Source organism: Aedes aegypti, chromosome 3, assembly GCF_002204515.2.
Source record: "Aedes aegypti strain LVP_AGWG chromosome 3, AaegL5.0 Primary Assembly, whole genome shotgun sequence".
Classification (NCBI taxonomy): domain Eukaryota; kingdom Metazoa; phylum Arthropoda; class Insecta; order Diptera; family Culicidae; genus Aedes; species Aedes aegypti.
The window spans coordinates 266,095,088-266,119,815 of NC_035109.1; the positions used below are offsets into that span (position 1 = coordinate 266,095,088).

A 24,728-nucleotide genomic window follows, 5' to 3' on the forward strand; every position below is an offset into this window, starting at 1 on the left:
ATCGCTACCAGCTCGACGAGAAGCTTTCTTAGTCTTGTGGTAAAGGCTGGCATGAACTTGAGGGGTTAGAAGCAAAGGAATGAAATATCATAAAAACCTAGTTTTGTGAAAATCTACTTTGAAGTTTTTTCAGCAATTTTTCATTCTATGAAAATTGTGCAGGAGCCAAAAAAAGAATACAAACCAGTCTTCCAAGAATTATTTTATTTTTTAGCTGAGCGGAAAAGCCAAAAAAACATAAGAACATCGTTAGAACACTTGCAAACAGAAGAATTTCCCAATTCCACTCAAAACGACCGAAATGTTACTTACACCGCTTTGTGTTTGAGCCCCTCAAGTAGGTATATGACGGATTTCACGCCAACTCGACAAAGGGATTGGCAGTACCCCTTCAGAATTCTGAAACTTTCTGGGTGTGAAGACTATGTGAAACTAAGATACTTTACATACTTTGTTTTTTTTTTCAAAATGATCTAGACTAACATTTGGAAAGGGTCAAAGTTTTTTTTTACTTTTTTCATAAACCCGTATAACTCGAAAATAATCAACGAGAGATTGTTGATTCAGTGTTATCTGTGTAGATGTTAACTAAATAAATGAATGAACTCGAAAACGATAAGACCTACAAAAAAGTGTTGTATGGGGGACTGTCGTGAAATTTCCTGACGATTTAGAGAAAAAATTTGAAAAAATAAAAACATTTTCTACACTAAAAAAAAAAAAGGGTTCAAAACTTTAAAGTCGATTTAAAACTTTTTGGCCATTTCAGATTTTGATCCTCCTTAAGCAAAAAGTTTCGCAATTAAATTTACTAAAAGTCGTCCATACATTGCAAATTGGGCATATTTTAGGGAAAAAAGTTTTTCTAACATCGAATTTTATAAGTCCCAAAGTTTTTTTTTTTACTTATTTTTATAAACCCGTATAACTCGAAAACGGTAAGACCTACAAAAAAGTGTTGTATGGGGGACTATCGTGAAATTTCCTGAAGTTTTATAAAAAATATTGGAAAAATTAAAACACATTTTCTACACTGAAAAAAATTATTCAAAACTTTAAAGTCGATTTAAAAAACGGCCATTTCAAATTTTGATCATCCTTAAGCAAAAAGTTTCGTAATTAAAAATATTTTAGCGAAAAAAGTTTTTCTAACTTCAAATTTTTTAAGTCCTAAACTAAAATTTTTTCAAAGATTTTGTTTTAAACCGTCAAATATGATTGTGTTTTCAAGTGATAAATGAGTTTGAATCAGAAAATAGATTGTATTTTTTATTGAGAATAGTTAAAAACGGAATTATACAGTGATTATATTTTTTAAATGCAGGCAATCGATGGACTTGGCCTCTGCCTATGAGAAAATCAACTCCGTCTAACAATCCGACGGATTTTTATGGTTTGAAAGGTATCACAACAGTATTACAAACATTGAAAAGTAACAACCTTATCCATATCCCATTAAATTCTTCTCTAGAAAAAGTTTTGTGAATAAAAAACTTACTAAACGTACCTGCGTTAAACGCCAGATGAATAAGAAATAATGAATATGTTTGTATTGTTATCTACCTAAAAAAAGTTGATAAGCTCATAACTCATGATTTTATTTGCAAATAACAGTCTGCTTTTCTACGAAACAAAAAAGACTCCTTAAAACAAGGTTAAATACTGGTAATTAGCGACTTTTCTGAAAATTATAACGCTGCTCAAGGATATCACTGGAATAATTCCCAAGCAAAGATACAACAAGGTAATAAATTGGAAAATATTAGTATTATTATAATATCAGACCCATGACACAGTAGCAGTTCAGCTATTTATTTCAAAATTGATAAATAATGTTAAACAAATCAAATGTTATTTTTAAGTCAGATGGAGCTGCAGCTCATTATAAAAATTAAAAAAAATTGTCAGCTTATGTAATTTTAAGAAAATACATGGATTGGAAGCAGAGTGGCAAAGGCCCCTGTGACGCTTTTGGTGGCACTTTCAAGCGAATGGCAAAAGAGCAAGTCTTGCAAAATACTATGGAAACACAATCGCAACTCCGCGAGAACTATTCGACTGGGCAGTGAAACAAACTGATACATGCATCACCAAATTAAATTTCTGTTATATATCTAAATAACTGTCCCTGGTACCCAAAAATATCATTGTTTTATGCCTATTAGTGATACAAAAATTGCAGCCAAACAGTGTACCAATTCAGAGGATGAACCAAAAATATTCAATTTATTCAGTAAAGCCCAAAAATAATGTAAATATTCATGTGCAGATACTACGTTTTAGGATATATAGCAATAATAAAAATAAAAACTAACCACGACTTTTTTCATGAGCATAATATTGACCCTTTCCAGACACCTGTTAAGATTGGCTTTGACCAAATAAGAAATTAAATATCATTGTGATATCTTTCCAACCATAAAAACCCATCGGATTGTTAGACGGAGTTGTTTTTCTCATAAACGGTTTGGTGTGAGATCATTTTTTTTTTTCAGTGTAGAATATGTTTTTTATTTTTTCAATTTTTTTTTTTCTAAAACGCCAGGAAATTTCACGACAGTCCCCCATACAACACTTTTCCAAATGTTAGTCTAGATCGATTTTGAAAAAAAAAAAACAAAATATGCAAAGTATCTTAGTTTCACATACTTTTGACATCCAGAAAGTTCCATTGAATTCTGAAGGGGTGTGTCGAGTTGGCGTGAAATCCGTCAGTAACTTTCAATTTCCAGCCCAGGATTTTTTATTTTTTTCTCTACTAACGATTGTCCTACTCCGCGCCGCGTACCAAACGAGAGAGTGAATGTTTACATTCATAGGGCTCTCCGATTGCGATGTGGCACTGTTATGGTTCACGAACTGTTGCACTCTCCGAACACAACACTGCCTACTTGCATGTGAGTTATTTGATCGGCCGGTTGAGTGAAGAGACTTAGCCAGTAGTTATTATTTTTCGCATGGCTGCAAATGAAAACAACTTCTACCCCATCAACTCAAAATTAGGCTAACACACGAATCCCTCGAATTGAGTAGATTGAACTCACTTTTGTTTATTTCATTTTCTCCGTGTAACATCTATTCGAGTTGGCACGAAATGCGTCTATTTAGATAAGAAATATGTATAAAATTATAGACTATCAGTTAAGTATTCAGCCTACAAAATAATCAAAAGTTATGCAACTTGCGACCACTGCGCAGCGATAGTGCTCAAATAAAAAAAACATCGCGCCGAGATAATATTATGCACGAGAGAAAAGAATGGAAAACACTGATGAAAACACTCGCACGATAAAAATCGATCATCCGCCTTTGAGCATAGCTACAGCAATCCAAACCGACTGGCGAACGGACGTTCAGATGTGTGTGAGTGCAATGTTCTATCCCCTATCGAGAGGTTCGCGCTCGGGTCGGAGCGCGGGTGGGTGACTATGCTTCTTCATGCTGCTGCGCTTCTGCATCTATGCTCGCGTCCGTTCGCCTCGATTGGTCGGTGAGTGCTTTGTTTTCTGTTCTGGGTTGGTGGAATCTCGCTCTCGCATCGGTGAGTGGCCGCGGGAGAGTGCGTTCTGGCTGCGGATAGAGGGTCGTCGTGTTTGTATCGACGATGATAGCTTCGCGCGCGCCCATCAAAGCCAGAGGTTCTACATTGGAAATGTATGGGTTTAAAATCCAGTCCGCCTTGAGCCTCCGAAGGGACAGTACCGTTGTATGACCGTCGGTTTTTTGCGAGCGCGTTATTGTTTTATGTGAGAAGACACTCTTCCTTGAGGGAATCGATCACCATTTGGCTAATGTTATTTGGGGTAGAGAGGAGGGAAATCGAAGGGAATTTTATAAAATAAAAAGCGAGACGAATTTCGTGTAGGTGTGTTTATGTGTGCCAGACGCTTCCACTAATCGTCATTTTGTCTATTGTTCATCAGTAGTGTTAGAAGAATAATATCGATCACTTTTATCATCTCCATCAATGAATGGATCCGCGCCCTCACCGATTGTCTTCAGTATAGCACAAAGTACTGCCACTAGTGTGAGTGATTATTGTGTGTGAAGAGCAACAGCAACAACATCAGGAAAAGAGAGTGTGGGAGATTGATTGTGAGTGTCGGGCCATCACTGCCTGCGATAGAAATTTTCAGTTCAGTGAATTTGATACTCATCCGCCGCCGTCGACGGCTTCGTATAGTTTAGGGGCATCGCTGTAAGCACTCGCCGCGCGCTTTTACATGTGTTCGTTTGAATGATTTTATGCTGCTGCTGCTGCTGCCCTCCGCAACATATCAGCGCGCGGCCCTCTAATGCCTATTATATAAGAGAAAGAGCACAGCAATTGGAAGCGGGTGAACGGTGGAAAAGAGGTGTGTTCCCTCAGGGAAATCATCATCGCAGGACGGAACGGGATACGGGAGAGAGATTCGTTGGCTGAAGGCCCGTCGAGTCCGACCGACCTTCTGTGTGGTGTGCGTTAAAGAACGGCCAAGGGTCGATAGGAGGACGTGAAGGGCGAGAGCTGCTTTCTGGAGTGTCCGCGTTCTCTCGGTAGTGTTTGTTACGTTGTCGCCCTCCCGGATTTGGCCCTTGTTCGGGAATAAAAGACTCCTCGCGTTGCGCTCTGTTCCGTGTGTTTGTGCCCTCAGCATACAATTCCCTGAACCGTCAGCCAGCAGCATAAACGGCCGCCACACGGGTTCTATGCGCGCGCGTTCCCGTGTTTGTGTACGTGACGCAAGAGCCCAACATCATCCAGGAAAAGAAGAAAACGCACACCCAAAACCCATCCAGAGTGCACGGTAGGGAAGAAAATTTTATGTTGGCCCGTCAACCATCGCCACAGAAAATTAATGCTTTTTCCTCCATACGACCAAGATATTGAATGCTTCCTGGAAATTGGTCACGATCGCGTTCTCGGTATCGCCATCAAACTGCAGAACGACTTCCGGTGCTCGGTTCGATCGGATTCGCGACGGAAGTGAGACGGCGAAGGTGGTGTGCAGAGCAGTCTGTGCCGTCAAAATTCGTGGAAGTGCCAATTCCAAGAAGTGAGAATCGGGAAAAGAAGGATACATCCGCGCGAAGACACCGTTTTGTAGGGATTACCTCTGTACTAGAAGAGTGTCTCACAGTGAAAAACACAAGGATCGATATTCAACTTTTGTTTTGTGTTTGAATCGAAAAAGTGTTGAACGGCACGTGTGCCGATAATCTAGAAAGAGGGCACAACAATATGGATTACCTCCGGATGCTGTGGTGAACGTCCCCCATCCCCCCTCGGTGAAGCTGATAAACTCCAATTCCAAATTTTGAAGGTAATTAGATTTTTGCGATTTTTTTACGTGGGCGTTAATCTCAAACTAAACCCGAACCATTCAGGGCGATTATTTTAATGCATTGAACTGGACAATTTTACCATTTGATATGTCGTTTTCAGCGATGAAAACAGACGGGAGCCATTGCGGAAATGTCGAACTCTCGCGGACATCTTTTTTTGTGGTGTGGAATTTACAGCACAAACAGAATCTGAGCTCTGGTATTTTTTTTAGCGATACTATACAAAACTGTCTGCAGTTTTATTTATTTTTCATGTGCGGCTTGTCAGTATATAGCCCACAGTATTTTACGTAATTTATAATAAGAAAATAAACTGTATAAGTACACAAAATATAGCGGTCATAATGAATACTTTTTGACTCGATTTCAATACTACTAAATAGGAGTTCTTAGCAACTACCATCAGTTAATTCGTTTATGGCATAGGGCAATCAACAATTTTCAATTCACCACTAGTTTCCGATCCACTCATACATGTTGGGCTTACTTTGTATGAAAATCCGGTAAAGGATATGGAACTCTATCATGGCGAATAAAATCGTTTGGTTCACGAGTTTCCTCCCATAAATCTCTATTTTCAGATTTCATTAGTGTGCCAGACAACCTGAAGTCGCACAAAAGTTCACGCAATAACTCATTTATTCATACACATTACATCAAATCCGTAAAACACGGTGCATGAAATCGTCAGATTTATAGAAAATTTATAGCCTCGCATTGTATGCATTTTTTTATCACATAATATATGCACGTATATCGCCTCCATTTTTGTATGTAGGAGGCCTTTTCGCGACATCTTATACGTAAAATTTTGCACAAGTAAGCCTCGCATAACGCAAAAAGTAATTTGTTCATACGACATTTTGGTTGTCTGAGGTACTTTGTAACTTCCGTATAAACGTACAAAGTAAGTCGGATTTATCCGTAGCAGCTGTCAAAAAAGCTTTGAAATGCGATTGTATGTCAATGTTCATCATATTAAAAATGAACATATAGCCACTTGCAGGTCTTTTGACGTCATCTTATACGGAATATTTGCACATATAAGCATGGTTTCCTACTGAAAAGGAATCGCTAAAGAAATTTTTTGCCGATTTCTGGCAGAAATTTTCTACAGCGACTCCCATTTGAACTGACATTTCTTTTCAATTGCGTACTGCGATCAGAAAAAAGCGCATTCTTGATCGATTCCTTGCAGAAATTTCCCACGCATCAAGATAGGCCGAGAAATTACTTGTCAGCAGCGAATCAGGCTATAACCATAAGTACGAAAAAAGTGATTTCAACTATACGTACATTCCGGTTGTCAGGGGAGCTTTTCCCAAATATCCTTTCATATACGGTAAAAGTTAATTGCTAAGAGTTAAATGGCCCTCAATACAAATCGCAAGATAGCTTTTTAGTGATATTCAATTTTTTTTGTGTTTTTGAAAATCATTAAAAAAAAAGATTATTACTCAATTTGTTGTTTATTTAATCCATGAACTAGCACATATTCACCGCTCCATACATGTCTCTGTTCTTTTATATGTTATTTGAGCTTGTTTCAACAATTTTTAATACATACACAATGTTTATTACAGCTTTCTCTTCCGAGAAACCTTTCGAGTATCCTTTGAAAGATTCATCCAAAGATACCTATTGGATTTTCTTTAGGTTCTGAATTACCTACAACGATCCCTTCTCAAAATCTTGCAGTTTCTTTTGCTTGAATTCGTCTAGAATAAAATTTATTCCCAAGCTTGCTCCAAGGTATTCTTCCAATAAATATCTCTTGAGTATTTGGTCAAGTATTCTTTCAAGAATTGCATCAGGAACTTCTCCCGAAATTGCAATAGGGGTTTTCTCCATGGGCGCGCGAGAGGGTGGGCAACGGAAGCCCTTCTTCTTTTCTGGCCGATGGAAAAATATATAATCAACTAATTGATGCCAAGGTTAAGATACTTTTAGATTTTTTCACAGATTTTTTATCTAATCAATCAGTGTAGTTGGCGTTACGACGCTCTTCTCTGGCCGTTGAGTTTGTTGAAGAATTTCAGAAATCCACCAAAGATCTTACGAGAAATCCTTCAAAGATTTTATCATTCTTCTTTCTGGCGTTACGTCCCTGCTAGGACAGAGCCTGGTTCTCATGTTTGATTTTATCAACAGTCCACAACAATTCTTAAGAGGAATTTGCCAAAAATCTATTACAGAACTCGAAAGACTCATACCGCAAGATATGCCAAGTTATCGTAAAACAAATTCGTCCAAGAATACATTTTTTTTTTAATAAGATCTCAAGATTTCTCCAGATAATTATTTTTTTGTTGTTCAAGGAAGTTTTGGAATTTATATTCTCAAATCCTTCCTGGGATTTTTCTGCTGTATTTGTGGTTTATTTTAAAACAGATTCTGCTATAGATGGTTGCGTGTTTCCTGTGTAATCCTGTGGAACGAAACATTGGTGAAACCTAATGAAGATAAAGATCCTTACCGGATTGCTTCATTACTCAAGCAGTATTTTTTAATGAGATCTTTGACTATTTTTTTAGTGGTTATCGGCGCACTTCAAGGATAGATTTGGCGGAATGTTGACAAGTTTCTCAAAGACTTCTTGCTGAGATTGTCGTGGATTCTTCTCAAGGTCCATAGCGAGCTCTAAAGAACTCTATTAGCAATTGCCTATAGCAGATTCTAGAGCTGACACCTGTTGGATTTCAAACATTACGTTTGAAGAGTTTCTGTGTCATGTGACAATCTTTTCCATGCAATTGGTTTGTTAAGTGTTTATCAAAGGGTTCCATTTTGTAGTTTTTTTTTTAGTTCAGAATTTTACTACGCTTTATCTTAATTTTGATATTATAAATTATTACAAAAGACTTCATTTAATAGGCACAATAACACAATTTTACCGACAAAATCCGTGAAATAAACTATTTTACCGGAGAAAATCGGTGATATCTACTATTTTACCAGAAAAAAAATCGTGAAACAAACAATCTTACTGTAACCCTGTGAAATACTAACGAACAGTTCGGTAAAAGCATTATTTTCACCGAACTTCTGTGAAATCGTGTGACAGCCGCTCTGGCAGCAAGGAAGGAAGCTTTTGTTTCAGTTTTTGCACACCTCTAACAAGCAGTGAAAGCTGGCTTAGTGGTAGCAAGCCTGCTTCCAGATCGGTAGGTCGGGAGTTCGATTCCCGGTCGAACATTTTTCTTGTTTTTCTTTTTGTTCAACGATTTTACAGATTGTTCAGTAAATTTTCACCGAACTTTCAACTGTTGAGATTACGGTGAAATTTCACCGTAATCCGTAGTTTTTTTTAAAGTTTAAGTTTTAAGTGTTTTGGGGATAAAACAATTCAATTACAGAGGAAATCTTTAAGGAATTCCTTGGATAGTCAAGAGATTGAACAACTTTGCAGTTTTTTGAGTAAGTGCCCGCCAAATATATCAATTGATCTTTCCAAGATCTTCAGAAGATGTGTCCTTAATTGTTGGAAAGGCTTTACACCAGATCTGTTCTGAATGACTGTGGAGATAATTGTTCGATTGTCAGGGAGAGCATTAAGGGACGTTTTGCAAGATGATTTAGTCCTGCGATTATTATTATAAGAAAATCTTTGTTTCCATGAACTGTTATTTCAAGAACATCCAGTTTCAGGGATCCGCGGAATGTTTGTAGAAACAAAAAGGGGGTCCACACCTTCAATAAGGTTGGGAACCACTGCTCCAAACGGCCCCTCGAAGAATATATTGGAAAATCTCTAAATAGGTTCCATCAACATTTGTTTCAGGGGTAAATAGCTTATACCGATGGATTTCTACGAAATGTTTTAGGGGAATTCTTCCTACATCAATATACAGATATTGCTTAGCATATATATTTCAAATATTCCTTTTAAAAATCTCCACAATGAATTCTATAAGAACTTCCTCCTTGAATTCGTGCAAACTTTTCCAAAAAATAAATATCATTAATTTCTCCAGGGATTTTTGAATAATTCTTCCAGTGGTCTGTTCAGAAAACAATCCCAGCAAAGTCTTTAAAAATAAAATGCAAGGAATCTTTTGAAACCTTGCAGGAATTCCTCCAACCAATTATGCAAAAAACACTCCGTAAAATCTATCAGGGATATGTTTTCCTAAGTTTTCATCCAAAAATTACACTGAGGATACCTTCAAGGATTTGTTCTGGAATTAAATACAGAAATCTGCCTTTTTCCTGAGTTTTTTTTTATTATTTCTCAAGAGATTCCTTCAAACATACTTGAATATGAATCACATAAAAAGATAGTCAAAAATATTAAGATTTACAGGTGACGCAAGCAATTTGAAGGTGAATTTTGAAGTTACGAAATAAGACCTTCAGTAAAGGTTTCTTAGCTTTGTAATTTTCTGACCAAGCATCATTGCTTTCAAAATTTATATATAAAAAGTTTGTAGAACATTAAATTTGTCTAAAAACTAGTTTTATTCGAAGGAAATTTTCTTCAAAATTTTCAATTCAAAGTTCATTAATACTCAACTGACTGAATCTTTTGACGTGCTTTTGAAACTAATTAAGTTATTTAAAACTGTGTTTGCAAGAAATTGGATTTAAAAATTGTTTTTACTCAGTTATTCAACAGAAACTACACGAAAACACGATTTTTAATGAAAAAAAAATCAAATTTCTTTGGATCGTATTATTTTTTTGCCGGAAATTAAATTTCAACTAGTTGACTGAAGTTTACAAAGCATTTTGTTATAACTTCGAGTTAAAATGCACATAAATAAAAAAGCACATAAATAAATAAAAGCACATAAATAAAAAAGTTTCAGTTTAAGTATAAACTTTTAACCGGAGAATTTGAAAAATTTGTTTATGTTTACGTAAAAAATAATGTTTTCGCGTTTTTATTTGTTAAATAACTAAATCAAAGTTTTTTTTTATTTTTTTATTTAATTATGTCGTATAGTAAAGGCATGCTATAAGATTTGGAATCGACTGAATAGTCATGAAGTCAAAAAACTACTTTTAACTGAATCTAGTTTTGATTTTAGACACATTTGATGCTAGGAAAACTTCTTATAACTTTAGATTTGAAGAGAATGATGCCAAGAGCAATCAAAATTGGTTGGAAAGTAGCAATTCACTGAATTTGATAGCTAGAAAATTCACCTTAAAATAGCTTACGCCACAAAACTTAATATTGTTGATTCAAACTATTAGGTTTCTCTTTTTATGTGATTTGATTTAGATTCAGAAAAGGATACGAATTTTTGACCTAGAGAACTTTTGAAAAACCACACCCTAACCTTCAACTTTCTAACTTACCCCGCATTACACGACTTCGAAAGCTACCCCAAATGATATATAATACACAGTACTGACCCGATTGCAGATAACTTTTTGTTATCACCATTTCATAAACAATTTTCCTCTAAAACTTTTTTAATCCTGTTCTTTGATAACACAGAAAATTTCACTGATAATTCCTTTCCCAGGCTAATGTAATTTGGGGTTATGGAATCATGAAAAATAGTATAATTGGAAGTATGAAATTCGGGGTCATAGTTCTTGGGTTCAGGAATTATCCAAGAAATGTTTTCATGAATTTCTTCCATGCAAACGCCTACAAAAAACTGTACATGGATTATGTAGCAATACATTCAAGTCAGTAAATTTTTATGGCATGTTTTACTAGAATTTTTAATACGAAATACTTAACAGATTAATCAAGATAAGTAAATACATGTTGTTTTGAAAAAACGCGATTCGAGTGAGTGAGTGAACCGTTTATTATGCAGAAATCCGAATTGCTGCACAATTTCTCCAAGAAATCCTTGAAAAATACAACCTTTATTCTTCTAATTTCACAGGAAGTGTTCTGAAAATAATCCCGCAATTTCTCTCAGGATTTCCTGTAAGACATTCTTTCGGCAATTCTACGACCGATTTTTCAATTTTTCAGACCAGGAGATTTTCCAAAAAATCCTGTAGAGATTTTCCAAAAAAAAAATCCTGTAGGAAAACCAACGAATGATTATGTCAGTGTTTCCGAAGAAATTGTTTTTTCGTGCATACAGAAAAGTTTCACAAGAATTCAACCAAGAGGTCCGATGCTCTCCAGTAATACTTCAAATCATTTCCCAAGGAGTTTCTTCAGCAATTAGCGCATTCAAGAATCGCTCCAAAATTTGCATCAGGAGCAATTTCGGTGAATCCTACAGGAGTTTCTAAATAAATTCTCCCTGGGGTTCCTCATAAAGTTAAACCACAGATTTTCACTCAGAAAAAAAAAACTAAAAATAAAATTTTCCAGCTGTTACTCCAGGAGAATTTCTTAAAGTTACCAAATAAATTTAATTAGAAAAATAAAAAACATTTATTTTTTTTCAGCGTTTTGAAGTAATTTATCTAGGTAGAATTCCTTAAAAAAAATTCCCCTTTGATTGTTTCTGGAATACTTGAAACAGTTCAAAATACCTGTTGCAGATATTTCCTGACAGAAAAGTAAGCAAGTTTAACCAATTTCAAGCTTAGTCAACTGACATGACTATTAGGATGATGATCTCGAGTATCACACTCATTCATTGACTCATAGTTTTTCAGCGCAAAGCTAGATTCGTTTTCATGATTCATCTAATGACCAGTCATTCGACTACTCAATGGAACATAAATTACCCGTGTGTGAATAGCTTCAGTTATTTTAAGTGTGTCGGGACAAACCACGATTTTATCCCCGATTTATCACATTCCATGTTTGATAACAATTCCCAGAAATGACGGCCTGTGCAACGTCTGACTACACATCTGTGCTTTCCCACCATGCTGGCCCGTCGTCATCCCGAACCCCAGAACTTGGCACCGTAGTCGCCGTCGTTGTCGTCGTCATTGGACTTAGCACCAGCAGTGACGTGAGAGTGCGAGCACCGAACACGATTCCCGATGGAAAATAAGATCGGGAAGAATCACGTCCCGTCTCGCGTCTCGGCACGAGATTGTTGCTATGTTTGTGTGTGTGAGCGTGCCGCGGTTTGGTGCAGCAGCATGCGCCAGAAGGAGAGAGAGACGGGAAGAACAACCAAAACAGAGAGAGATTCCCTTCAGCGCACACTGGGGCAGAATCGAAAAAACGCGGAAACAACCTGTAATTCTTCGGAATGAAGAGATAGACGTTTGGTGTCTTCAGCGAAAATGGTCCTTTCAATGAGACCGATTTTTTAAGATAAAGTCATATATTTTTGTATTATTCGCATAAATGGCCCATATGCCATTTCGGTCAAATGGCATTTTAGGTGTATGGTTTCTTTGGCAAAGTTGTTCATTATTTTATGCTGAAAATTATTGCGGAAGTCGTCAAATTTCCAAGGCCTACTATTTTTAAAATATAGACAATTTTCGAGAAAGTGGCGCTACAAACCGTAATATTTGAGTTTTGCTTGTATTTTTTCAAATAAAATGCCATATATCGCCTATGACTATGACATTTATTAGCATACAGCAGGTCTGGTTCAAATTTGATAGTAAAAATAAAATTATGTTCGATTTTTTAAAGAATATTTCCAAAAAACAGAGATATTGCGAATAGGCCATTCTTGCGATCGGGCAATTTCGGGCAGGTGTTTTCGTCGCCATCCACTTACGAAAGGTCAGAGCATTTTTGTCTATCATTTTCTAGGATGTGATATTCGATATATTTTTTCTATGCGATCGGGAAGTATGCTAAGCTTATAAAAAGGTTAAACATTATTATAGCAGTTTTTCAATGAAAACAAAAGTTCAGAATAATAATTAACGTCATTGCGGTTTACTGGTGGATACATTAACCTAAATATTTGATATATACATTGACTATGTATTTTCTATTCGCAAAAATGCCCTAAACGTCAGATTCATTATGTCAAACCATTTCGTTCGATTCGATATATAGGTAGCTATATAGTTTCTTCTGAAAAATTGATCGTTATTTTATCCTGAAAATAATTGCTAAAGATGTCAAATTTCCGAAGCCTTTTGACAAACAAAATTTTAAGAAATTTTGTTCAAAATATTTATTGTTATATGTTTTGCTTGTAATTTTTCAGTTTTAATACTATATATCGCCTAGGCCTATGTCTCCTGAAAGTAGTCAGGATGAGATTATTAAAAAGAAACATGAATGTTGCTAGTATCCAATCTACGAAATATACCGTAACTACGCTAACGCTATATATCGCCTAGGTCTATGTCATTTCTTGGCATGAAACAGAGCTGTTTGTTTGTTTGATTATTTTACGACAGTTTCAATAAAAACAGGGCCATTGTGTATAGGTTATTCTTGTGATCAGTCAAGTTCGGGCAGGTGTTTTTATCGATATCCACTTATAAATGGCCAAGGCTTTAATGTCCATGTTTTCCAAGGGCATAATGTTCAATATATTTTTTCAATGCTATCTTAAAGTTGACTAAGCTATAAACAGGCTTGAAGTAGAAGTTTTCGAATTAAAAAATGTTCCAAATAATGATGAATATTCTTGTGGTTAACTATGTCAAACCTTGTACAGCTTTCCTATGTTGGACAGTTATTTATACAGCGTGCATGAAGTACTCGTAGCATATTGGATTTCAGCAAATGATTCCAAAACGCAAACTTATCGAAATGCACAGATGTATTCACTCTATTAATAGACGAAATAAAGACGATAATTTCTCTTGCATTTGCATAAAATTTGATGACAGGATAGGTAATATACAAACTTATAAAGTACTGAGAGTGTAACAAACAAACGAGTGCAAGTGTAACACAAGTTTGCCAAACTTCGTTACTGAGCGTAGTACGGATAAATCAAATATGGTACTGAAAACAATTTTATCAGTTTTCCAAAAATCGTGGGCTTTGGAAATTTGACATCTTTAGCAATAAGTCAGCATAAAATAACGATCAAATTTGCCGAAGAAATCATATACATACCTAAATTGTCATTCAACCGAAATGGTTTGATACAATGAGTCTGGCGCTTAGGCCGTTTTTGCGAATAGAGCAATGTATAGGCAATATATATAACACATATTTGGGTAAATGTAGCTACCAATGAACTGCAAGAATATTCATTATTATTTTGAACTTTTGTTTTCATTGGAAAACTGCTTCATTGTGATGTAGAATAAATTTTAACCTTTTTATAAGCTTAGCATACTTCCAGACCGCATAGAAAAAATATATTAAATATCATATCCTAGAAATTAAAAGGCAATAATGCTCTGACCTTTCGTAAGTGGATGGCGATGAAAACACCTGCCCGAACTTGCCCGATCTCAAGAATGACCTATACGCAATATCTCTGTTTTTTGGAAATATTCTTTAAAAAACCAACAAAATTTTATTTTTACCGTCCAATTTTTACCTGACCTGCTTTATGCCAATAAATGACATAGTCATAGGCGATATATGGCATTTTAATTGAAAAAATACAAGCAAAACTCGAATATTACGGTTTTAGCACCCTTTTTGTCGAAAATTTTCTATATTTTAAAAATAGTAGGCCTTGGAACATTGACGTCTTCAGCAATAATTACACCTAAAGCAATACACCTAAAATGCCATTTGACCGAAATGGCATATGAGCCATTTATGCGAATAATACAAAAATATATGACTTTATCTCAAAACATCGGGCTCGTTGAAAGGACCATTTTCGCTGAAGACACCAAACGTCTATCTCTTCATTCCGAAGAATTACAGGTTGTTTCCGCGTTTTTTCGATTCTGCCCCAGTGTGCAGCGGTTCGGCTGCTCGGTCGGGTCGGCGGACGACGACGATGAGCCGAACGAAGCAACGGCCGACATGCAGGAAGAGTTTATAGGATTGGGACGGTCGTCGGTCGTCCCATCATCTATACGGTTGCACGAGTAGGGTCTTTTCAAATTTGGATTTGTTTTTCGTTTTATTTTTTCAAGGGAAATCTTTCTCTTTGGTTTTCGCTGTGCGCCGTGCCACCTTCATCAACCGACGGTGCTTCTAGGAAGTGGTCCTCAGTCTAGCTGATTATGCCGGCCACATCAATACTTTTCAAACATTACATGGGCCGCAAGATATGAAAGCATTAAAATTTAATGTTTTTAAGTGGATTTTACTTTAGGTTTAAGTAAAAATGGGAAAAGCAGTTTTTTTTATTTAAAATCGACAAATCAAACATCTGTGGAATTCAAGTTTACCCAATTTGTCAATTTTTACAAAGAAACATGTTTTCACTTCATATATTTGCTCGATTACTGATTACGATCTTATAAGAAATTTCTATGTCTTCATACTTCTTTACAAGACTAGAATCCTTCTTTAATATCAAGGTTATGTGTGGAAGAAACGATTGTAATTTAGCTCGTGTGCGTCAATCGTAGTTTGATAACCACTGTTCTAGGGCGAAAATGATGGCCACGTAACTTGGCATCTAGCAGGAACTGATGCCGGTACTGAATCAATCTGTTAAGCTCACAAGACCGCTGTCGCTTACTTTCCCTGTTGATATATGGGGCGCAATTTTGGACTATGGTCTGTCGCTGTGTTTGGGAAGATTAATTGCATCGAAACTGGATGGCAGGTGTGATTTTCTAATTATGAAAATTGAGTTCTTCAAACTCGGTTGGAAAGTGCAGTTTTCTGCAAAGGGATCTCAATTTTATGGCCGTAAATTTCCCATGATTAAGTGGTGGATAAAGTGATGGGGGATTTTAATGTGAATTTATCGCACTCTTGTACTGGGAATTAGATCTAATGTTCAGTAATCTCATCGTATTCTATTGAAGAAGCTAAGTTACAATGTTGCGTTACAGTTCCATAAGACTGTAACGCAACATTGTAACTGTTTGATTAATTCCATAGCTACATACAGGGTTTTCATACACTTCTCTATATTTCTGGCATTACGTTCCAACGGGGAGAGCGACTATTTTAAGCTGAAAAATTGTGCTATAGGATTTATATTCTTGTTGATAAACTCAATGACTATTGAAATATTTCCTCGAGGAAAGCAATCAATGAAATTTAAAAATGCGATTTTGAAAACTTGTTAAAAATGGTTTTGATATAATAAAGTTATCCTAAAAAAACTATTGCTTTGAATAAGGAATAATTGTGATCTCAATGCTTTGATCTGGACGGTTTATCACCTGTAGCATTGCAGAATTCGTTCTCAATTGGTTCCTCTGTAATGATTCCATCAACATCGGTTCATGATCGGCAATATCTCACAAGTTCTAACAAGCCTGATAAAAAGCAACAGCGAAGGAGAGCCTCAACGACAGAGCGCTGATAAAACCACTTTTTCTCGCTTATTTACCATTAGGGGTAGATGTTTTACTTTACTGACATGATAAACAGTCCCAGAACATCCTGTAGCACTTGTGCCTTTCAGCTTTGGAGCTTGTTTAGATGTGTATTATCATACATTGTTATCCCCCCGATATAATCAGAGCGGTACAAGTAGGCAATAAATATACTCTCATGATTTGTTGTGAATCATGATTGTTACAGAGAGCGGTATGTGATAGATACTCTCAATTTTCTTACAATTCAATCCCTGCACCTGCTTGAATAAATTTGTCCAGCTAATAGTTATAACTCAGTTTCACCCATTACATAATGTTCATGTAACTCTTTGCACTCCCTATAAAAAGTTGAAGGTGTATGCAAAATAGAAGTAAAACCGTTCCAGGGCCAGCTTTGGCCAAAACAAGTTTTGAAGAGGCATTTTGCTAAGCTCAAACACTAAATTAGAGTAAATTAAGCTTATTTAAGCTATCTCTTTTTGCATTTCTCTGGATATAGTTGACTCTCGATTATTCGATATTCTGTAGTTCAATATTTCACCAAATTCGAAAGACTACGCGGTCTCTTAAATCTAACATTCTTTGATCTCTCTAGAAGTCAATTAACTCTTTTACATTTAACGTTTTACTGCACAAAACGGAAGGTTTCTGCAAATATACTGAGGGTATCCTTGTGTAGGTTTCTCATTTAATTTTACTTCTTTCACAGTACTTTTATGAACTTTATCTATCATTTTATCTAAGAATTTACCCAAATCAGACGTTTTGATTGTTCTGACACATTTCGTTAATTTACGCTTGATTGACGTGTTTCTACTTACACCTTTCTATAACATCGCGGCTGTAATGTCAGACCAATACTTCACGGGACCTTCGTGCGTTTGGATCAAAGGCAACATATTATCTGACGACACTCATCTTCGCAAACAGGCCCATTCTTGGACGCTTCCGTGATTAAACCCCCTGTTTTTCTTACACAAATACAGAAACATTGCAAAAACATAAATTGACGTGAGAATTTGAATCTAAATTTGAATGAGTTTATCTGGTGTATCAGTTTTATGTTTATTTAAGTAAAATGTTTGACAAAAAATTTGAAAAAGAACTTTTGAGATTATTTTTTCTGATAACTTAAAGTTTTCTGTGAGACTGTGTCGAATTCTCTTGTTTTTTTTTCGTTCTATCTTCGATAAAAATATTCTTAGATCTGAAAACTCCGATCCAAAATACCAATCTCATTAATTTTCCATAAATCATAGCATAGACTGACTGTACACGTCAATGGTTGCTACTCCGTGATTGATCGGAACTGGTAAGAATTGCACTTCGATCCAAATGAATAAGGGATGGGACTTTCCACTCACTCTCGAAGTGCACATATTAGCAGCTCTCACATTATAGATCAATAACGGCGCCGGCCAAGTCCTTGCAGTTAGTTGGTATGAGGAAGGAATGTTAGGTATGAGTATATTAAAATTACATGCAACAGGAATAAGAATTTATGTAGTCACTTGTAGTGACGAACCATCCTTTGTTAGTTTGAAAATTGCAACTCTATGTACTTCCTCAAACATTGATCCATAGCGGCGGGCCGACATTACTTATGCGATTGAAATCGATGTTCTGTATTTGTTCCTGTCATACACACGGAAGATATATATTCGTAGAAGAATGCGTGTGAGAATTCGCAATTTTTCACGGTTTTAAATGAAAATATCAGAAGAAATTACTGTAGTAGTACTGTAATCCCAGAGAAAGTATTCGGAGAATTACTGGTAAAATATATTTTTAAAGTTTTCATGAATATTGATGGTATTACATCTTTTTAAAGAGAGGACAACAACTCACTTATGGGAATATTTTAACAAAAACCAAAAGAACACCGAATTTTTAGGAGATTCCTGAAGTTCTCCATGGTGGTATAACTACAAAATTTAATTGAGGAATTCTTGCATGGATCCTTGCAGAAATTAATGGAAACATTTCTTGGTATTTTTGTTTGAAAAATTTCCTTAATAATCTCTAGATGGGCTCAAGTAATAGTTTCTGACAAGATTACTTAAAACTCATGGATGAACCTGGAGAAATCATCCAAGGATCAAATGGCAAAATCTTCTCTGGCATTCGTGAAGAATTTAGTGAAACAAATCTTTAAGTACATCTGGAAGAATTTTTGGAACAAAATTTCGAGAAAATAATGCAAGAAGCTCTGTAAGAATTTTTATACGGATATTAAAAAAAATCCTGAAGTAATTCAAGAAAAAAATTGAAAAATTCCATCAGGATACTTTTGAAGAAAATGTCCAAGAATTACCTTGTGAGAACTTCTGGAGAAATCATTGGAGAAATTTGTGAAGAAACTCCAGGAAAAATAAAGAAATATATTGAATAATCTCTGAGAAAATGCAAAGGGAAATTACTGAAGTAATGCTTGGAGTGACTATTGAACGATTTTGTTTTGGAAAAACTCCAGAAATATTCTATGGCAGGATTCCTTAAGAAACAACTTGGAGTAATAATTGAAGAACTCTCGCATAATTTATGATATCACCCTAAAAACCATTGGTAACCGAGTGTATTGGTCCTTGTTTTCAAGAAAATGAATGGACAAAGATGAAAACTATCACCCTGTGATCGCAGCACTGTTAACTAACGTGTACATCGATTCGTTTACTCAGCTACACACCAATGGCTTTTGGGGCGAGATTATAAATTATGCGAAATCTTTTATAGAATTATCTAGAGGAAATTTGACAGGTCCCTTTGACAGAATCAATGTGCAGTAAGTTAATAATCCTCCTAGTTCATTGTGGTCATTTTTAGGCGACATTTTTCTCACATATTAGGAAAGTGAATGAGATCTTCAGGAAAGTGAATGAGAAGAAATTTATGCCGCATAATAAAAAGCGCTAGAAAGAAATCCCACAAGAATTCATTGTGAATTTCTTAGAAAAACTCCTCCATAAATTTATCAATAAAATTCCTTAAGATGTTACCACGAGAATTCCAAGAAGTAGGTTTCTCAAAGATTCTTTGCGAAGGAATTAATTAATAAATCCTTGAACAAGTTACATAAAAATGTGAATTCATGATAAGAATCGAGGAGAAATTCTAGGTAGAATTCTTGATTAAATCTGTGGATCTGAACAATTTCTTGGAGATATTCCGGAACAAATATCCATTAACCGCGTGGTTATTTTTTTGGGATTCCTGACCCTACTCCTTCTCCCTATACAAAAATTTTAAAATTTGTGTGGACCGTATTCGTTGGCCGGGGGTCTCTCCCATGAATGAACACGTGGTTTATGGTCGACTACGAGAGAAATTCCCCTGGAAATTTGAGGTAATTTCCCATGGAAATTCGAGGGAATTTCCCATGGAAATTTAAAGGAATTTCCCCTGGAAATTCGAAGAAATTTCCCCTGGAAATTTGAAGTACTTTCCACTGGAAATCCGAAGGAATTTCCCCTGGAAATTCGAGGGAAATTCCCCTGGTAATTTGTGGGAATTTCTCCTGGAAATTCAAGGGAATTTCCCCTGGAAACTCGAGGGAAATTCCCCTGGAAATTTGAGATAATTTCCCATAAAAATTCGAGGGAAATTGCCCTGGAAATTTAAGGGAATTTCCCCTATAAATTCTAGGGAATTTCCCTAGGAAATTTGAAGTACTTTCCCCTGGAAATTTGAGGGAATTTCCCCTGGATATTAGAGGAAATTTCCCCTGGAAATTTGAGGGAATTTCCCCTGGAAATTCGAGTGAATTTCCCTTAGAAATTCGAGTGAATTTCCCCTGGAAATTCGAAGGAATTTCCGTGGGAAATTCCTTCGAATTTCCGTGGGAAATTCCTTCGAATTTCCATGGGAATTTCCTTCGAATTTCCATGGGAATTTCCTTCGAATTTCCATGGGAATTTCCTTCGAATTTCCATGGGAAATTCACTCGAATTTCCAGGGGAAATTCACTCGAATTTCTAAGGGAAATTCACTCGAATTTCCAGGGGAAATTCCCTCGAATTTCCAGGGGAAATTTCCTCTAATATCCAGGGGAAATTCTCTCAAATTTCCAGGGGAAAGTACTTCAAATTTCCTAGGGAAATTCCCTAGAATTTATAGGGGAAATTCCCTTAAATTTCCAGGGCAATTTCCCTCGAATTTTTATGGGAAATTATCTCAAATTTCCAGGGGAATTTCCCTCGAGTTTCCAGGGGAAATTCCCTTGAATTTCCAGGAGAAATTCCCACAAATTACCAGGGGAAATTTCTTCGAATTTCCAGGGGAAATTCCTTTAAATTTCCATGGGAAATTCCCTCGAATTTCCATGGGAAATTACCTCAAATTTCCAGGGGAATTTCTCTCGTAGTCGACCATAAACCACGTGTTCATTCATGGGAGAGACCCCCGGCCAATGAATACGGTCCACACAAATTTTAAAATTTTTGTATAGGGAGAAGGAGTAGGGTCAGGAATCCCAAAAAAATAACCACGCGGTTAATGGATAGCCCTTTTAGAGACCCCTTAAATGATTCTGTCAAAAGTATTCCATTTTTTTTATTTTCCAAGGATTATGTTCAGGATACTTGAATTTATTCGAGGATTTTAGATATGTGGAATGAAATTATCCAGATACACCTCTAGGAATCATGCGAAAATTACCATCAGATTCTTCCAGGAAATCCTTCGTAGATCCTAACAGCTATTTGTTCCGGAATATCTCCAAGAAATTGTTCAGATCCACAGATTTAATCAAGAATTCTACCTAGGATTTCTCCTCGATTCTTATCATGAATTCACATTTTTATGTAACTTGTTCAAGGATTTATTAATTAATTCCTTCGCAAAGAATCTTTGAGAAACCTACTTCTTGGAATTCTCGTGGTAACATCTTAAGGAATTTTATTGATAAATTTATGGAGGAGTTTTTCTAAGAAATTCACAATGAATTCTTGTGGGATTTCTTTCTAGCGCTTTTTATTATGCGGCATAAATTTCTTCTCATTCACTTTCCTGAAGATCTCATTCACTTTCCTAATGTGTGAGAAAAATGTCGCCTAAAAATGACCACAATGAACTAGGAGGATTATTAACTTACTGCACATTGATTCTGTCAAAGGGACCTGTCAAATTTCCTCTAGATAATTCTATAAAAGATTTCGCATAATTTATAATCTCGCCCCAAAAGCCATTGGTGTGTAGCTGAGTAAACGAATCGATGTACACGTTAGTTAACAGTGCTGCGATCACAGGGTGATAGTTTTCATCTTTGTCCATTCATTTTCTTGAAAACAAGGACCAATACACTCGGTTACCAATGGTTTTTAGGGTGATATCATAAATTATGCGAGAGTTCTTCAATTATTACTCCAAGTTGTTTCTTAAGGAATCCTGCCATAGAATATTTCTGGAGTTTTTCCAAAACAAAATCGTTCAATAGTCACTCCAAGCATTACTTCAGTAATTTCCCTTTGCATTTTCTCAGAGATTATTCAATATATTTCTTTATTTTTCCTGGAGTTTCTTCACAAATTTCTCCAATGATTTCTCCAGAAGTTCTCACAAGGTAATTCTTAGACATTTTCTTCAAAAGTATCCTGATGGAATTTTTCAATTTTTTTCTTGAATTACTTCAGGATTTTTTTTAATATCTGTATAAAAATTCTTACAGAGCTTCTTGCATTATTTTCTCGAAATTTGTTCCAAAAATTCTTCCAGATGTACTTAAAGATTTGTTTCACTAAATTCTTCACGAATGCCAGAGAAGATGGATGACTTCTCCAGGTTCATCCATGAGTTTTAAGCAGGCTTGATAATCCTCCTCAACATCATCAGAGTTCGGTGACATACTCTAGAGCAGCGTTTAAATTCGAAGGAATTTCCCACGGAAATTCGAAGGAATTTCCCACGGAAATTCGAAGGAATTTCCCACGGAAATTCGAAGGAATTTCCCCTGGAAATTCGAAGGAATTTCCCCTGGAAATTCGAAGGAATTTCCCCTGGAAATTCGAAGGAATTTCCCCTGGAAATTCGAAGGAATTTCCCCTGGAAATTCGAAGGAATTTCCCCTGGAAATTCGAAGGAATTTCCCCTGGAAATTCGAAGGAATTTCCCCTGGAAATCCGAAGGAATTTCCCCTGGAAATTCGAAGGAATTTCCCCCGGAAATTCGAAGGAATTTCCCCCGGAAATTCGAAGGAATTTCCCCCGGAAATTCGAAGGAATTTCCCCCGGAAATTCGAAGGAATTTCCCCCGGAAATTCGAAGGAATTTCCCCCGGAAATTCGAAGGAATTTCCCCCGGAAATTCGAAGGAATTTCCCCCGGAAATTCGAAAGAATTTTCCCTGGAAATTCGAAAGAATTTCCAATGGAAATTCGAAGGAATTTCCCCTGGTAATTCGAAGGAATCTCCCCTGGAAATTCGAAGGAATTTCCCCTGGAAATTCGAAGGAATTTCCCCTGGAAATTCGAAGGAATTTCCCCTGGAAATTCGAAGGAATTTCCCCTGGAAATTCGATGAAATTTCCCCTGGAAATTCGATGGAATTTCCCCTGGAAATTCGATGGAATTTCCCCTGGAAATTCGATGGAATTTCACCTGGAAATTCGATGGAATTTCCCCTGGAAATTCGATGGAATTTCCCCTGGAAATTCGATGGAATTTCCCCTGGAAATTCGATGGAATTTCCCCTGGAAATTCGATGGAATTTCCCCTGGAAATTCGATGGAATTTCCCCTGGAAATTCGATGGAATTTCCCCTGGAAATTCGATGGAATTTCCCCTGGAAATTCGAAGGAATTTCCCCTGGAAATTCGAAGGAATTTCCCCTGGAAATTCGAAGGAATTTCCCCTGGAAATTCGAAGGAATTTCCCCTGGAAATTCGAAGGAATTTCCCCTGGAAATTCGAAGGAATTTCCCCTGGAAATTCGAAGGAATTTCCCCTGGAAATTCGAAGGAATTTCCCCTGGAAATTCGAAGGAATTTCCCCTGGAAATTCGAAGGAATTTCCCCTGGAAATTCGAAGGAATTTCCCCTGGAAATTCGAAGGAATTTCCCCTGGAAATTCGAAGGAATTTCCCCTGGAAATTCGAAGGAATTTCCCCTGGAAATTCGAAGGAATTTCCCCTGGAAATTCGAAGGAATTTCCCCTGGAAATTCGAAGGAATTTCCCCTGGAAATTCGAAGGAATTTCCCCTGGAAATTCGAAGGAATTTCCCCTGGAAATTCGAAGGAATTTCCCCTGGAAATTCGAAGGAATTTCCCCTGGAAATTCGAAGGAATTTCCCCTGGAAATTCGAAGGAATTTCCCCTGGAAATTCGAAGGAATTTCCCCTGGAAATTCGAAGGAATTTCCCCTGGAAATTCGAAGGAATTTCCCCTGGAAATTCGAAGGAATTTCCCCTGGAAATTCGAAGGAATTTCCCCTGGAAATTCGAAGGAATTTCCCCTGGAAATTCGAAGGAATTTCCCCTGGAAATTCGAAGGAATTTCCCCTGGAAATTCGAAGGAATTTCCCCTGGAAATTCGAAGGAATTTCCCCTGGAAATTCGAAGGAATTTCCCCTGGAAATTCGATGGAATTTCCCCTGGAAATTCGATGGAATTTCCCCTGGAAATTCGATGAAATTTCCCCTGGAAATTCGATGAAATTTCCCCTGGAAATTCGATGAAATTTCCCCTGAAAATTCGATGAAATTTCCCCTGAAAATTCGATGGAATTTCCCCTGGAAATTCGAGGCAATTTTTCATCTTAATTCGAGGCAATTTTCACTGGGACTGGGAGAAAATTCACCTTGGAAATTCAAGGGAGTTTCCCTAGGAAATACCCTTGCAAGTTCGAGGGAATTCCCTTTGGAAATTTGAAGGAAATTCTTTGAAAATTATAAGGAATTTTCCCTGAAGAAGTTTGAAAGAGTTTCCCTGGAAATTCGAAGGAATTTCAGAAAATGGTCCAAGTACAAAACTGTTGAAAAAATTTTAGACTTCAGACTTCGAATTACTACAACTACTTCAGTATTCCTAAACCATGTTCTCAACTGATAAAGATCCAGGCAGAAATTTTGAAACATTTATGGCAAACTCCGAAATTTATGTCATCATTTTCTAAATATGACCGAAATAAAAAAGTAGGTTGA

The 24,728-nt window shown here is 36.4% G+C and overlaps 1 protein-coding gene across 4 annotated transcripts in view; it reads left to right on the forward strand.

The window, feature by feature from the left end:
• The first annotated feature begins 3,684 nt into the window (after positions 1-3,684).
• The window catches only part of LOC5573733 (zinc finger protein jing homolog), a 337,954-nt gene continuing 316,910 nt past the window's right edge, over positions 3,685-24,728 (forward strand). For 2 of the 4 annotated variants that reach the window (XM_021848706.1, XM_001654710.2), the window contains exon 1: positions 3,685-5,303. The gene's annotated coding sequence lies outside the window, so the exon portion shown is untranslated. The remainder of the gene's footprint in view (positions 5,304-24,728) is intronic. The other 2 variants (XM_021848707.1, XM_021848708.1) reach the window with 2 other exon arrangements.